Source organism: Malus domestica, chromosome 12 (genome assembly GCF_042453785.1).
Source record: "Malus domestica chromosome 12, GDT2T_hap1".
Classification (NCBI taxonomy): domain Eukaryota; kingdom Viridiplantae; phylum Streptophyta; class Magnoliopsida; order Rosales; family Rosaceae; genus Malus; species Malus domestica.
In genome coordinates this window covers 17,387,815-17,402,214 of record NC_091672.1, presented here as the reverse complement: position 1 = coordinate 17,402,214, position 14,400 = coordinate 17,387,815, and positions in this window count along the sequence as shown.

Below are 14,400 nucleotides of genomic sequence, written 5' to 3'. Positions count from 1 at the left end.
AACTTTATGAATAATGAATGACCCTTCCCAATGACCCTTCCCAATTCGGTGACCACTTGCCAAACCTGGGGTCTTTAATTCCTACGGGTAGTACGGTTTGCCAAACTAACTCTTCTTTGCCGAATGTTTTTTTTCTGACTCGTTGATTATAAGCTCGCTCGGCGATCTTCTTTTGTGCCACTAATAAGTTATAAGAATCAAGCTGAGCTTCTTCTAAATCTTCTAACTTTTGTCTCATAACCTGATTGTACTCAGCGTTGAACAAACTACTTTGTTCAATTACTCGCAACGAGTTTATACTTAGCTCGACTGGCAACATTGCGTCGTGTCCAAAAGTCAATGCGTATGGAGTCTTTCCAGTGGCTGTCCGTAGAAAAGTTCGATAAGCCCATAACGCTTCGTTTATCTTTAAATATCACATACTCGACCTTTCTTTTATCATCTTTTCAAGAATACCAATTAAAACCTTATTACTTGCTTCGGCATGTCTATTCACCTGCAGATAATACGGCGTAGATTACTAAAGTCGAATCTTTAGATTTGCCGTATATTCCTTAAACATGTCGGATGTAAAGATCGTACTGTTATCTGTTATGATTGTTTCTGGCACGCCGAATCTAGTCACAATGTTTAAATTACAAACTTCTTTAGACGTTAACTCGGCATATGACTTGGATTCGACCCATTTGGTGAAGTAGTTCGTTACAACGAGTATCCACGCATGTTTGGTCGCCCCAGAAGACGGTGTGATCTTACCGATTACATCCATGGCCCATCCTCGGAACGGCCATGGTTTGGTGACCGAATGTAGTGATTTAGCCGCCGGAACTCTTTGTATAGGCCTATGGATTTGACATTGTACACATCCATTTGCGTACTCAATACAATCATTCAGAATACTCGGCCAGAAATAGCCGTGCCGCTGAAGCAGCCAACACATTTTTCATCCAGATTAGTGAGCTCTGTAAATTCCTTCGTGTACTTCTACCATTGCTTGAGCAGCTTCATGCGGATCGAGGCACAGCAACAATAACCCATCTCACCCTTTCGATACAACTTATTCTGGTATAATACGTAGTTTGTGGTATGGACCCCTATTCGTCGGTCGTGTTTTTCGTTGGGGTTATCAATATATCGTATAATCGTCATTCTCCAATTGTCTGGTAATGCCTTGATAGCACAAACCTCAATAATGTCCTTCCGTTCTAACAACGAAGGCAAGGACATGACCTATGTACGGATCACGCAATCACGTTAGAGAACTTACTGATTAATCAAGGTCGAATGTGCTTGTCATGACACAAGTACTTCTCGGCCTAATTTGCCCTTCAAGAGTTATGCTCCGAAGGTTATTTGAGCTAATTCGTCAGTGTCAGTGTTATGAACTCGTGAAATGTGTTTGAAAGTAACGTCATCGAAAGATTCGGCCCAATAGCTACCAATCATATGGTAGGGCGGCAGAGTACAACTCATGCAACAAAAAATCCCATTGAGTTGATTAATTACAAGTTTGGAGTCACCAAGAACAAAGACACAAGTCACCCGTAAATCGTGTAGAACACCAAGGTTGATGACAAGGGCTTCGTATTCGGCCTGATTATTCGTACAATCAAAGTCGAGCTTGAGAGAAAAATACCAACTGCTATGAGTTGGGGATTGAATAACAATCCCAACGCCAGCTGAGACCGAATTGCTAGAACCATCAAAGTACATTGTCTAGTAATTATCACGTGTTTCTACCATGCCGATTTTAACGTCACTGCTCCCGAACTCGTACGAGGAAGGGTGTTGGGCTAAGAAATTGGCCAACGCTTGGCCTTTGACAGCTTTCTAGGGCACATCTTGCAAGCTGAACTCAGATAGGGCCATCTTCCACTTGCTGATTTGGCCCTTTACGATTGGCCGAGTAAGCATGTAACGAATGACATCGGTTTGGGCGATGACCTGAGTGACTGACGGGAGCATGTAATGTCGGAGTTTTGATGCGGCAAAAAATAGGGTGAGACAAAGCTTCTCGACGGCGGAGTAATTAATCTCTGGTGGGTTGAGGTCTCGGCTAAGATAAAAAATGGCATGTTCTCGCCCGGCGTCATTGTCCTATGCAAGAAGGTATTTGATGGATTATTCGACCGCTAAGATATATAGCTTAAGAGGTCGGCCACATTGTGGTGGGACCAGGATGAATGGAGTTGTTAGGGAGACCTTGATATGCGTAAATGCCTCTTGGTGTTCTTCACGCCATTCGAAATTGTCGAAATCTTTGAGTTTTAAAAGTGTGGAGAAGGCTTTCATTTTCCCGGTCAAATTAGCAATAAATCGATGAAGAAAGTTAGTCTTGCCGAGCAACGACTGTAGTTATTTCTTAGTCGTCAGGGATGGAGCGTTGATGATTGCGCAAGCATTGTTTTTGTTTACCTCAATACCACAATGATGTACGAGGAATCCTAAAAAATTACCGGCTGATACACCGAAAGCACATTTAGCAGGATTCATCTTAAATTGTGTCGGCGCATACGCAGAAAAGCTCGACATAAGTCATCTAAATGTGTCTGTCGACGTGATGATTTTATTACAACATCATTGATGTAGACTTTGACGATGGTACGAATCAAATTATGGAAAATAATGTTCATGGCTCGTTAGTATATGGCACCGGCGTTCTTAAGGTCGAATGGCATGATGACCCATTCGTACGTGCCGAGTGCCCCCGGGCAACGAAAAATGATTTTGTGAACATCGGTTTCGATGATAAAAATCTAGTTGTTGCCAGCATGGCCGTCCATGAAGGACAACATTTCATGATTGGCTGTGGCGTCAATTAACAAATCTGAGATTGGCATCGGATATTCATCTTCTAGAGTCGCCAGATTCAAATTACGAAAATCAATATAGATGCGTAGAGCACCATTTTTCTTTAGCATTGGGACAATATTGGTCAGCCACTCGACATATCGAACGGTCTGAATAAACCCAGCTTTTAAAAGTTGAACTATTTCGTCTTTTATGCCGAGCTATACTTTGGTCGAGAATCGGCGATGGGGCTGGCGGAAAGGCTTACAACCAACTTTGATGTGTAATTCATGCTCAACGAGGGTTCGATCAAGACCCGGCATCTCATGATAACTCCAAGCAAAACAATCTTTAAACTCGTTGAGTAATTTACAGAGTTCGATTTTCATGGAATGGGGTAACAATGCACTAATAAATAACGGTTGAGGGTCATCGGTCGTTCCAACATTTATTTCTTCTAATGGGTCCTTAACTTGGGGCTGACTCTCTTCGAGTTCGGCCGGTGCGGCCTAAACTTTATCTAAAGATAATATGAGGCCGTTATCGTCCTTGGCCAAAAATTCGATTAAGTTTATGCCCGAATGTGGATGCTTGTAAATAGCATACCAATGAGCCAACAGACGTTCCATAGTGGATGAAACCACGGCCCGACGTCTTTCTCTTTTGGCATCAGTCATCAGTGTTGGTAATTAAGTCGGCCAAGTCGAGTCTTACCGAATCCTGGTGTACAGTGGGAGATTGTTGGAAATGTGCCCTAAAACCAATCATATGATGATACTTTACGGACATTTCAAATGTTAAACTAATCTAGTTTAACATATAAAGGGCAAAGATTATTGTTTGAGTCGTCTCATATAAATGTTATATGCTTAAACGATAAAGTCCAAGGAATATGTGATTGGGAGAATGCAATCTAATGAAGTTAGATTAATGAGACCATTCTTTCGTAGACACTTCCTAAATGTTCCTGATCATAGGATTACCAATTGAGCATTGACAGTCCGTTAAGATCAGTACGTACTGTGTCTTCTCTCAGGGAGAGTGACTAGTCTCGAGTCATTGGTGTGTGTGACATCAAGACAAGTACGTAGGTGCTCAATAAGAGAATGAGTTCACTGAACGTGATCAACGAAGAGTTCTTATATTCCATGTCACATGAGAACTCATGGTTGGGATAATGCAAAGTAGTCCTTTGACCTGAGGCATCACAGTTGTCTTGTGGTTAAGTCCTTAATCTTTGATTATGTCTAATTCACCCCCTCGGGGTGTCACGGCATCGTTGGGGTTAAGCCACTTAGCTATGGAGAGAAGTGAATGCGCAACAAGGGATCTCTAACCTTCAAACAATTGAGGGAGAATACTCTATGATATGATTTGGAATCTCTGGCCAGAGTATGAATGAGATTGGGGAATGCGTTCCAAATCACATTCAAGGAAATCATATAAGCAAACGATTCACATTGGATAGTAGACATGAGTAAATAAACTATCATACCAAACAATGTGGTCAAGAGTATTAGATTAGAGAAGGACCGTATTGCATTTGTAATCCCGAACTGAATAGGTTCTCCACCTCTTCTGATTAGCTTGGGTAACCATGATATGCTGCTAGGTGTCACTCATGGTTTGTGGAAGCCCTAAACGTGTATAATCACTAAAGGGAGAATTGAAAATAGTTTCAATTCACAATCGATGTAAAATGGTTTTTAATCGCCCACTACCTCGCTAAAAGGAACCTAATGGATCGCACACCGTAAAAGGTAGAGATTGGAGATTAAACGGAAATGAGTAAGAATGATTAAATGGTTTAATCATTTATTTATGGCAAGGATTAATTAATATGTTAATTAATCAAACGAATAAGTTCGTTAAAGACTTCGGGATAGTTTTGGACCTTAAGGCCCAATGGGCTTCGAACGTCAAGCCCATTAACTTAAGTTGTATGACAATTTAATGAATAAAGATTCATTAAAGCCCAAAAGCCCAAACATCCCTAAATGGCCGGCCATATTAGATGAATTAGGGTTTTGGTTGTTTAGGTTACTTAAAGAAGTGACTATATAAATGACTTTATAGCCAAAATTCATTAAGGAAAAATTAAGGGTTTATTTTGGGGGAAAATTGGTGAGAATTGTCTCTCCATTTTCTCTCTAAAGAGGCCAACACCTTGGAGGGTACATCTAGCAATCCTACTACTCCAAGGTCACTCATTTCTTCTACAATCAAACCTTGGTGAAGAGACTTAGAGGTTCCCTATTTTGGGAACTTGGAGAAACCTATTTTCCATCCAAATCCATGGATCTAAGAAGCAAGGAATGAAGGCCCTATCTCTTTGGGTGATTAGCCTTTGCTTATGCAAAGAGGAATCTACAAAGGTAATAATTTCAACTCACTTTGTTTTGAGTTGATTATTGGTTCACCAATCTATTAGGCTTTGAATTTCATGGTAATGTTTTGTTTTTGAGTGCATGCAAGCATGATTCCGCCTTTAATTGTTAATTGCATGCTATATGATGTTGCTCAAATGAATATGTTTTTCAAAATAAATCCTTCAAGTGGTATCAGAGCCTAGGTCTAGTAATTGGTGAATCCTTTTGGGTTTTGTAGTTCATAAGTTTATGATTTAAAAGTTGTAATTGTTACAAGCTTTATTCTTGCTTCTTTGAATGTAAATTTTGTTTGAAAATTTGCCATCTCAAATGTTGTAGATGTAGTTCATATGAGGATGAATATTGGAGCTAAAATTTGGTGCCATGATTTTAGGGATTTTCGGCCAAATCCAAAGGGTGATTTTTTGGGTTCATGTTTGTCTTGTTAAAATGGTTTTAAGGTGACTTTTGGAACCCCTAAGTACCCTAGGATGTTAGCCTCATTTTGAATGATAAAAATTTGAGTTTTATTGCATGAAAACATTCATGGAGCTCTTATGGGTTTTCATGGATGTTCTTCATATGTTCTTGATGTTCTTGCCAAGAACACAAAGGTTTGTGTTTTGATTCAAAGTTTTGATTTATTTCATAAAGTTTATGATATATGTTTTTCAAATGATTTATCATGTATTTAAAGTGTTAAATATTTGTATAAATGATGATGGAAACATCAATCATCAAAACATATATTAATTTTATGAAAGTATTTAAAGTGTTAAATATTTGTATAAATGATGATGGAAACATCAATCATCAAAACATATATTATTTTTATGAAAGATGAAAGCACTACTTGATTGTTTTTGACAAAACTAATAAATCAAAACATCCACCACTCCTTTTTATCCTTAAAAACCGGCCACCCTAATAAAATAGGGTAATTTTGGGGCTTTTATGCAATTACATAAAGTTTTGATACTTTTGTGTATTTGTACTTTGACCCGAAAGTTTACGTTTTGACGTTAAGGCCTAAAAACGCTAAAGGACAAATTGTTTTGCTCCTTTAATAAAGTTTTTGAATTTATTTAAATTTTGGGTTCTAGTTGTATTTACATGAAGTAGTGACTTTTGTGTTTTTACAAAGTGACCCCAAAAGTTTATGTTTTCACAATATGGCCCAAAAAGTTGTGGTTATTGCATGATGGCCCAAATAGGATGAGAACAAAATTGTTTTGTCTCTTTAAATGAGAATTGGATTTTCATTTTGTTTAGCTCCACTTAAATCAATTTTATGGATACAAAAACCAAATGAAAATGTTGCATTCAATTAATTAGTTAAAGCGTTAATTAATTAAAGGATGATTATGAACCTAAGCCTAATATAATTGAGCTATGTGAAAGGCGTTTCAAATTTGTTTGAACCATGGGAATGTGTAGATTAGATTTTGGTTGTAATTTGATTTGATCAAATGTTGTAAAAGGGCATAAGTCCTTCTTTACTTTAAGGTAATTTGTTTTATGCAAATGTTGTAATGAGCATAAGCTCATCCTTTACTTTGAAGTATTTCTTTCTTGCTTTATATGATATGCATGAAAATGAAGTAATTGGGTCCAACGCCCCTAAGACAACACGCCTTAATGTGATTAAACGCGTAACTAAAATCAATCTCCATCCCTAGACCGAGATTCAACATAAGGCTCGTGTTGAATCTAAACAAAGGTTCATAGTCATCCTAAGGCCCTAAGGCAACTATATAGTCCATCAAATGAATGCAAACCTTATGTTAGTAGTAACATATACTCTTGCTTTAAAAACCGTTTTAAAAGCATAAGTGGGAGTATTATGTACAACTAAAACAATCATATGGACCAATAGTTGTAATAGGACCAAAATTGTTTTAATAGAGATTAAAATGTATATTGATATGTGATGAGACCTAAAACCCTCAACCAAACCAATATTAAGTTGAAAGCGTGAGAGTGCTTAGAACATTCTTTCGTGGCCTTCCACCATGGTAGTGCCAATCGTTTATGACTTGTATACCGGCTTCACCCTATCATGGGGAAGTACAAAGTGCATGCTCATACTCAGGAGGAGTCTATATACATATGATGAGGTGAGTGTAGGCAACGAGGATGGCCAATATCGTATCATCGTGAGGCTATTCTTGAAACCCTTCATGAACTAAGCTTGGTGGGAATGACTTAACTAAGTGCAATGGAACCAATATCATATCATTGTGAGGTGACATTCTCTAGAGGCCAAATAAGATGGGTACTTGCATGAGTTGCAAATGAGTAAGCGTACTCTCTCATTATTATTGTTGCTAGCCATATATCGTATCATCGTGAGGTGGGCTTGGTAATAGTGAGCCTCCCATAACCTACTAGGAGTTTCATCCAAAACTCTCGAATTCCTATGAGGGATATGGAATTTGCCAAAAATAGTGGGTGGTGCTATTTGATTTAAAGACCCAAATCAAATGGCTTAAAATCAATCAATTTATATTCGTTATGTATTTGATTACCAATATATTTGCAAACGCTATCCAACACTTGACAAATAAAAGCCGAACGTTTAGTTTACGGACTTGGTACTACAAAACCATAGATTGTCTTTAATGGCTTGTAAAAGTACCAAAGTAGTCTCATCCTCACAATCTTCCTATTGATAATGTATCATTAGAAGAATATGTTAGAAAAGGTCTATCATAGAGAGGACAACACTTTTAATGTCATAATTCTTCAATTACAAATTGTTGTATGAAGAAATAAGAGTTGCTTTGAACAACCCTTAGTCAATACAAACACTTAGTGCTTATTTCTTTGTTAATTGAACAAAGAACTTGAGAAGTAAGCACAAGGGCATGGACACTTTATGTGCCATGATTCTTCACTTACAAATTGTTGTATGAAGAAATGAGAGTTGCCTTGTACAAATCTTGAAAGTTTGTAATTATGTTTAGAACATAATGGTTGGTTGACAAAAATAGTCCATTAACATGGACTTATGATGATTTTGAATCATTGAGTGTTGAAGTGTTAAACCACTTAACGAGACGGAAACTAGGCAAGGACTTCACCTTTGTTTCCCTATCCTAATGGTTCACTAAGTTTATGGTAAACTATGTAGTGAACAATAACCACATACTCTCCAAATTGTTTGATGTGTATAACACAATTGAAAAAGGTTTCAAGAGAGATAGTGGGAGTTTAGGGACCATGACTAATGTAGTCAAAGGTGAAAGTCAAATAAAGAAGATAAATAACTCCAAGGGAACAAACTTTCTTTATGAAATGATGGACATTGGAAGGGGTATTTGCAAGAAATGTCTTGCATGTGTCAAAGAACACACCTTTCGAAGGTGTTGTAAATTGTTCTTGAATAGTTCAAAACAGTTGGTTCTTCTACTTGAATATATGATTCCGTATTAGTAACTATGTTTTACAAATCGTTGTAAAAGTGTGACTAATAAGAAGTAGAAGATATATGAGAGAAGAAAAGGTACTTCACATACGGAACGTGAATAAGATATAGATCTCTGCGAAAGCAGATAGTACTTACTTCCTCATATGAACTACCAAAGAAATTGGATTATAGTAATCTAATTGATTGTCTCTATAGTAGAGATGATATGGTAGTGTTAACTGTTTAGAATATAATGATGCTTAAAACCCAAAAGGTTGCAAGGTAGTGACTAATCCCAACTAAATTGTGATACCTCTAAAACATAAGTTACGAGTTGGTGAAACAAGGATGCTTTGGATCGTTAGATCCGGATCCAATACCTTCTTGTTAAAATTGTATAGAGGCGAAATGTTCGAATCTTTGTTCTTTTGGAAAGAAGAAAGAATCACAAAAGTTGTTGAGGTTAATTCACTTAGATGTTAGTGGCACTTGTCCTCAACATAATACTACTCATGTTATATGACATTCACCGAAGATCACTCTCGGTTGGACTATAGTTTATTTTGAATAAACACAAGTCCGAATACTTTGCAAAAAGTTTCAAAGAATTCAAGAAATGTAAATAGATGAGTAAGATATCTAAAGTATTTACCTCTTTAGATTTGATCCAAGTAAAGGTAACACTTTAGATGAGTTTCCTTGAATGATATCAAGGAAAATAGCATCATAAGATAATGTATTTCTCCATTAGGAGAAGAACGAACTAAAATAAGATTTAGTTCGTTAGATGTTATCTATTACCCATATATAGGATATATACTTCTAAAACAATATGATTGTCAATTAGAAGATCTTCCAAAATTTTCATAACTCCATAAGATGTAGTTGGAAAGAAAGACAAATCTTAAGCATGTTAAGATTTGAGGTTGTGTGCTAATAAGCAATATTTGTTTGATAACAATCTTGTGGGATATCCTTAAATTAACTTTTGGATATCGCTTCTATAATCCAACTAACAAATGTTGTTTTGTTGGGAAGTTCATTGTAATCCTACAATGTGATTTGCCTAAGAGCAAATGAACAAAAGATAGAACTCGAAGAATGGGTTCTTTGAGAGACAAGAAAGTAATCAACAAATATAACAACCTAGTTCCTATACCTCAAGCTCCAAGGTAGTCGATAAGGATTTATAAACCGTCTCAGTTGAATGGTTTTGAGTTGCACCTCTTAATTCGAAAGAAGTAAGAATGAAAATCCTTATGACTACATTGAGTGCATATACGATATATACTCAAGGAAATGGTAAAGTACCATTTGACTCGAAATAATGAAACCTTCATAGCTAATTGGTAGCTTAAGGTGACTACAATCAAAGAGAATGGTTGACTTTGAAGAAACCATCTTTGAGATAGTCTTAGTTTCAATTAATTCGAAGATTGCTAGCTACAACTAAATGGTGATTCAATGTTTGGACATAATATGGGTTTCCGAAACCATTATTAAGATAGTCTTGATAATATATGTCTAAAACTAAAAATCACAAGACATGTAAGTTGTAGAGATCCATCCATCATGAATCTTAGCAAGCTAGTGGGAGCTATATGCGTCTTATGAGAGAAAGATCAAATCGTTTGATTTCTCATAAAGATGTAAATGAATCTTTTGTTTACTAGGTTTACAAAAGATTAGTGGGAGTTAATCATGTTCCTAAAAATTTAAATATATATGATATATTTATTTTGGAAATGAAAATAATACTTCTTCGTTAAAGTTATGACTTTAATACATTATATGAAGATAGAATGTATATGGGAGATATAGTCTATGTACATGGGATGGAAATCTATAATGATATATTTCATGATATAATTGGATTATATCAATCCCTAATAATAGACAATGGATGCTAGGAAGTTTCTCATATGATGATAAACTTCAATAAGAAGGACGATTCTAGTGAGACTAGCAAGTTGCCCTTCTCAAAGGGAACGTACCCTTTGACTCCCAAAGAAATAATGCGTAAATTGAATCCTTTATGCATACGCAGAAAGGTGATTTATGTATTTCATATTGTATGAAAAACATTGATATGAGTTGTACCTAGAACGGTACAAGATGATATCAATGCAAGCCCAGGATCAGAACCATGGCAACTGTCAAGTGAGTCCTTAAGTATTTAAGAAATACTAAAGGATAAATTCCTCAAAGATCGAGGAAGAATCAAAGTAACATAATGGAAGCGTAAATGTATTAGATTATGAATCTAATCCATCATTGGATGTTTATTCATTATGAATGAAGAGATAAACGAATATCTCTTTATTATGACTAAAGAGATATTGGTGCGAAAAATTACTTGACACACAAATTAAACCCTCTTTTTGACAATTGTAGTATGGATGTAAGTAGGGTATCGTTCTAGGCCGGGGATTAGGAGGGATTGCTAATCTATTCTAAATTAATTTAAAAATATTAAACAAGACTCAAGGACACAAAACTAGGCTAAAAACTCTAATAACTCGAAACACACTTAGAATGACTCAAAATAATGAAAACAATCAAATTAGACACTAGGAACTGAAATGGACGGAAATTGCATTAGAAGACTAACAACAATGAAAACTAACTAAATAATATAATTTAATAATGGGGGGGGTTTGGTTTTGACGAGAAGTAAATTAAACTTAAATAAATTACATAATTGACAAAAACATAAAATTAAGGTAAAATGATAAATGACGGACTAGCTAGAGGGTTCTTCTCCACACATGTTATACTTGCATACAAAATGATTTTCAGTTGTTCTTTCAATAAATTGTAAATCTCAACGCCCCAAATTAACCGTGAATTGCACTAATTAACCCTTAGTTTTTCCACAAGTTATTAGGTTGGATGATTGCATACGACAACCCAAAACATTCCCTACAAGTTCCCTACATGAATTGCATAATAGAGATACAAGCAAGAATCCTTAAGTTCTATGAAAAACATAAGCATTGACGAGGCACTCGTTACTATGATTTGCATGAAACTTATGCCAAGAATTTACTTAACGTGATTGTGACTAGCAACCTTTACTACTTGTGAATATAAGTTCATAATGATTAGGTGAAATTCACTTATATTCTAGCATCAAATTCATGCATGTAAATTAAGCGTGCACTCTCAACCAACATACACAAATCAGTTTTTATACGAACGGATAAGTAAATTGAATTCACAACTTATGAAATCACAACCGAAGGTAATTAATTCATATTACAAATATATTCATGGTTTTGAATTAACCTCTAGCCAACATAAATTTAATTACACATTATTAAAAAAACAGAAATAAAATAGAAGTTTGAAAAGATTTGGAGAGAATTAACCAAAAGATAAGTGCTTCTGTTTTGCTCTTCCAGTCGCTGCGCAAGGGCCGACTGCTCCTCTGCCTTGCTGCCATGCCTCTGACCTCCTGTCCTTCCCAACGCTGCCAAAGGCAGCTTTGCTTCTCTGTTTTCTCCCCGCAGCTAAGCTGCTTTCTTCTTCTGATTTTTTTTTATCTTTTTCAAGGCTGCAAAGGCAGCCTTTCTCTCTCTGACCTCCCTGTCCTTCTATTTCTTTCTGGCAGCCCTCTGCTTTTCCTGCACGCTCTGGTTCCTGCTGCCGCAAGGCAGCATTTGCTTCCTATCCTTCACGCTCCACGTTCCTCTCCTCTCCCGCTGCCTTTTTCTGCTTGTTTTTGTTTTTCTCGCTGCCTAAGGCAGCTTTCTCCTGGCACCTGTCTCTCACTCCTTCTCTCACCTCTCGCCCCGCGTCTCACTCTGTCCACCCCTCCTGGTTCACGCTGCCCAAAGGCAGCCTTCTATTATTTTCTTTCCTATCAGCTGCCAAAGGCAGCTCCCCCTCCCTTCCGCGCCTTCTGCTTCTTCTTCTTTTATTTCTGTCCACCTACCACGATTCAAGTGGTTCTATTCTTTTTGTTTCTTATTTGTTTCACCAACCCACCAAAGCAGCCTTCCACTAGCTGCAAATGCAGCTGTTATTCCCACTTTTCTTGGTTTTTCTTGACCACGTTCCCACCAGCTGCTCCTCTTAATTTATTCTCCACCTACCACAACAAAATATATAACAAAATACAAAATATATGTCAGAAAATATCGGTCCATGATTTTTTTGTTTATTATTTAAAACTCATTTGTGCTATTTTTATTTTCTTTGCATAACAAATCCTATAAACACAAAAATAACGTAAATAACTCAAAAATATGAGGAACTAACTAAGAAAAGACGAGTGAATTTGAAGTAAAAATATATATAAATATGATCCGATCAAATACCCCCATACTTAGCTTTTGCTAGTCCTCGAGCAAAACAAAGAAAACATGAAAAAGTACTAACATGAAAAACATTAGTTTCCCCCTATGTGACCCTCATAGAATTTCATTCGAGAAAACAAATCATCAAGAACCATAGCTAGCACCAACAAACTAATCCAAGTTCATCTTCCTTATTCAAATATTAGCAGTAATCTTTGAATCATCCTTGAAGTGTAGTGTGTGAGATAGCCATGCTTATGCAATTTCAAGTTTTTATTTTTAAAATCATCATATGCAAACTAGCGACCTTCTCACTGGATATGCACTCAATCACACATGTGTTTAGTTTTAATGTGTTTCGCGCAAAGAATCAAATGTGAAATTTCTACCATAAGCTTGCATAAAGATCACTTCTCCACAGTCATAATTGCAAAACTTAAATCAAGAGGATTTTTATTGGATGTAATGAGGCTTAGGGATAAGGTTATTGAAATGAAAGAATAGGAAAACACAAGTTCCAAGCTACATTGCAAGCAATTCTTTTGTCTAGATTTATAAGAACTCAAGCTCTCCAACGATTCTTCTGAAACCTCCAATCACACCCTTAAACTGAAACTTTAAAAACATTTTTTTTTTCTTTTCTTCGTATACAATCTTTCTTTTTCTTTTTCTTTTCTCTTTTTTTTTTTTTTTTTTAATACAAACATGAAATACCCCCACACTTATTCTTTTGCCCAACACCCTCAAAGTACTTCACAAACATTTCTCATAAGACAATCTCACATTGCTCACTAGCTTGCTTGGAAAGGGTAAGGAAAAATGTTTCAAGTATAAGGGTAGACATATCTGGTGATAAGAAATAAAAGGCTCAACATACACGGCTCAAATTGGCAATCTAATGATATCATTTTTTCTTTGGGATACATGGTTATTTGGGCCATGGTGGTAAACCTAATGCCTCTATCATTTCCAAGTTCATGCAATCAATGACAAACATTTCGAAAGATCGTTACGCAAGTTCTAGAGATGTCTTTCACATAAGTTCATCACACATGAAAGAATAGGAGTGTATGAAAAATGCACACACTTTCAATAGGCTCAAAAACTCACATAGGATGTATATGGTCACTAAATTCACATATGAAGCTTTAAGTCATACTTTAGTTTCACATTAACAAGGCTATGTGCATTTGGTTTTTCAAAGATGATCAAACATGTACAAAACTAACAAGAGAATTAGGAATTTCACAAAACACATGTTAACTAAGTTCTTGATAATCATGATTCAATTTGATCTAATTATATCATTGGGTCGGGAAACTAACAAAAATCTAATTCAAAACAATAAGGGAAACAAGACAATATTTTTGGATTTTTTTAAATTTTCCGATTTTTAAATTTTTTTTTTTTTTTAATTTTTTTTTTTTTTATGAAAACAAAAAGCAACAACATGGAAACAAATGAAACTCGTTCGTAGTTGAAGGTACAAAAAATTTCAATTTGGTCATTTTTTATATTCTTTACCCCCAAA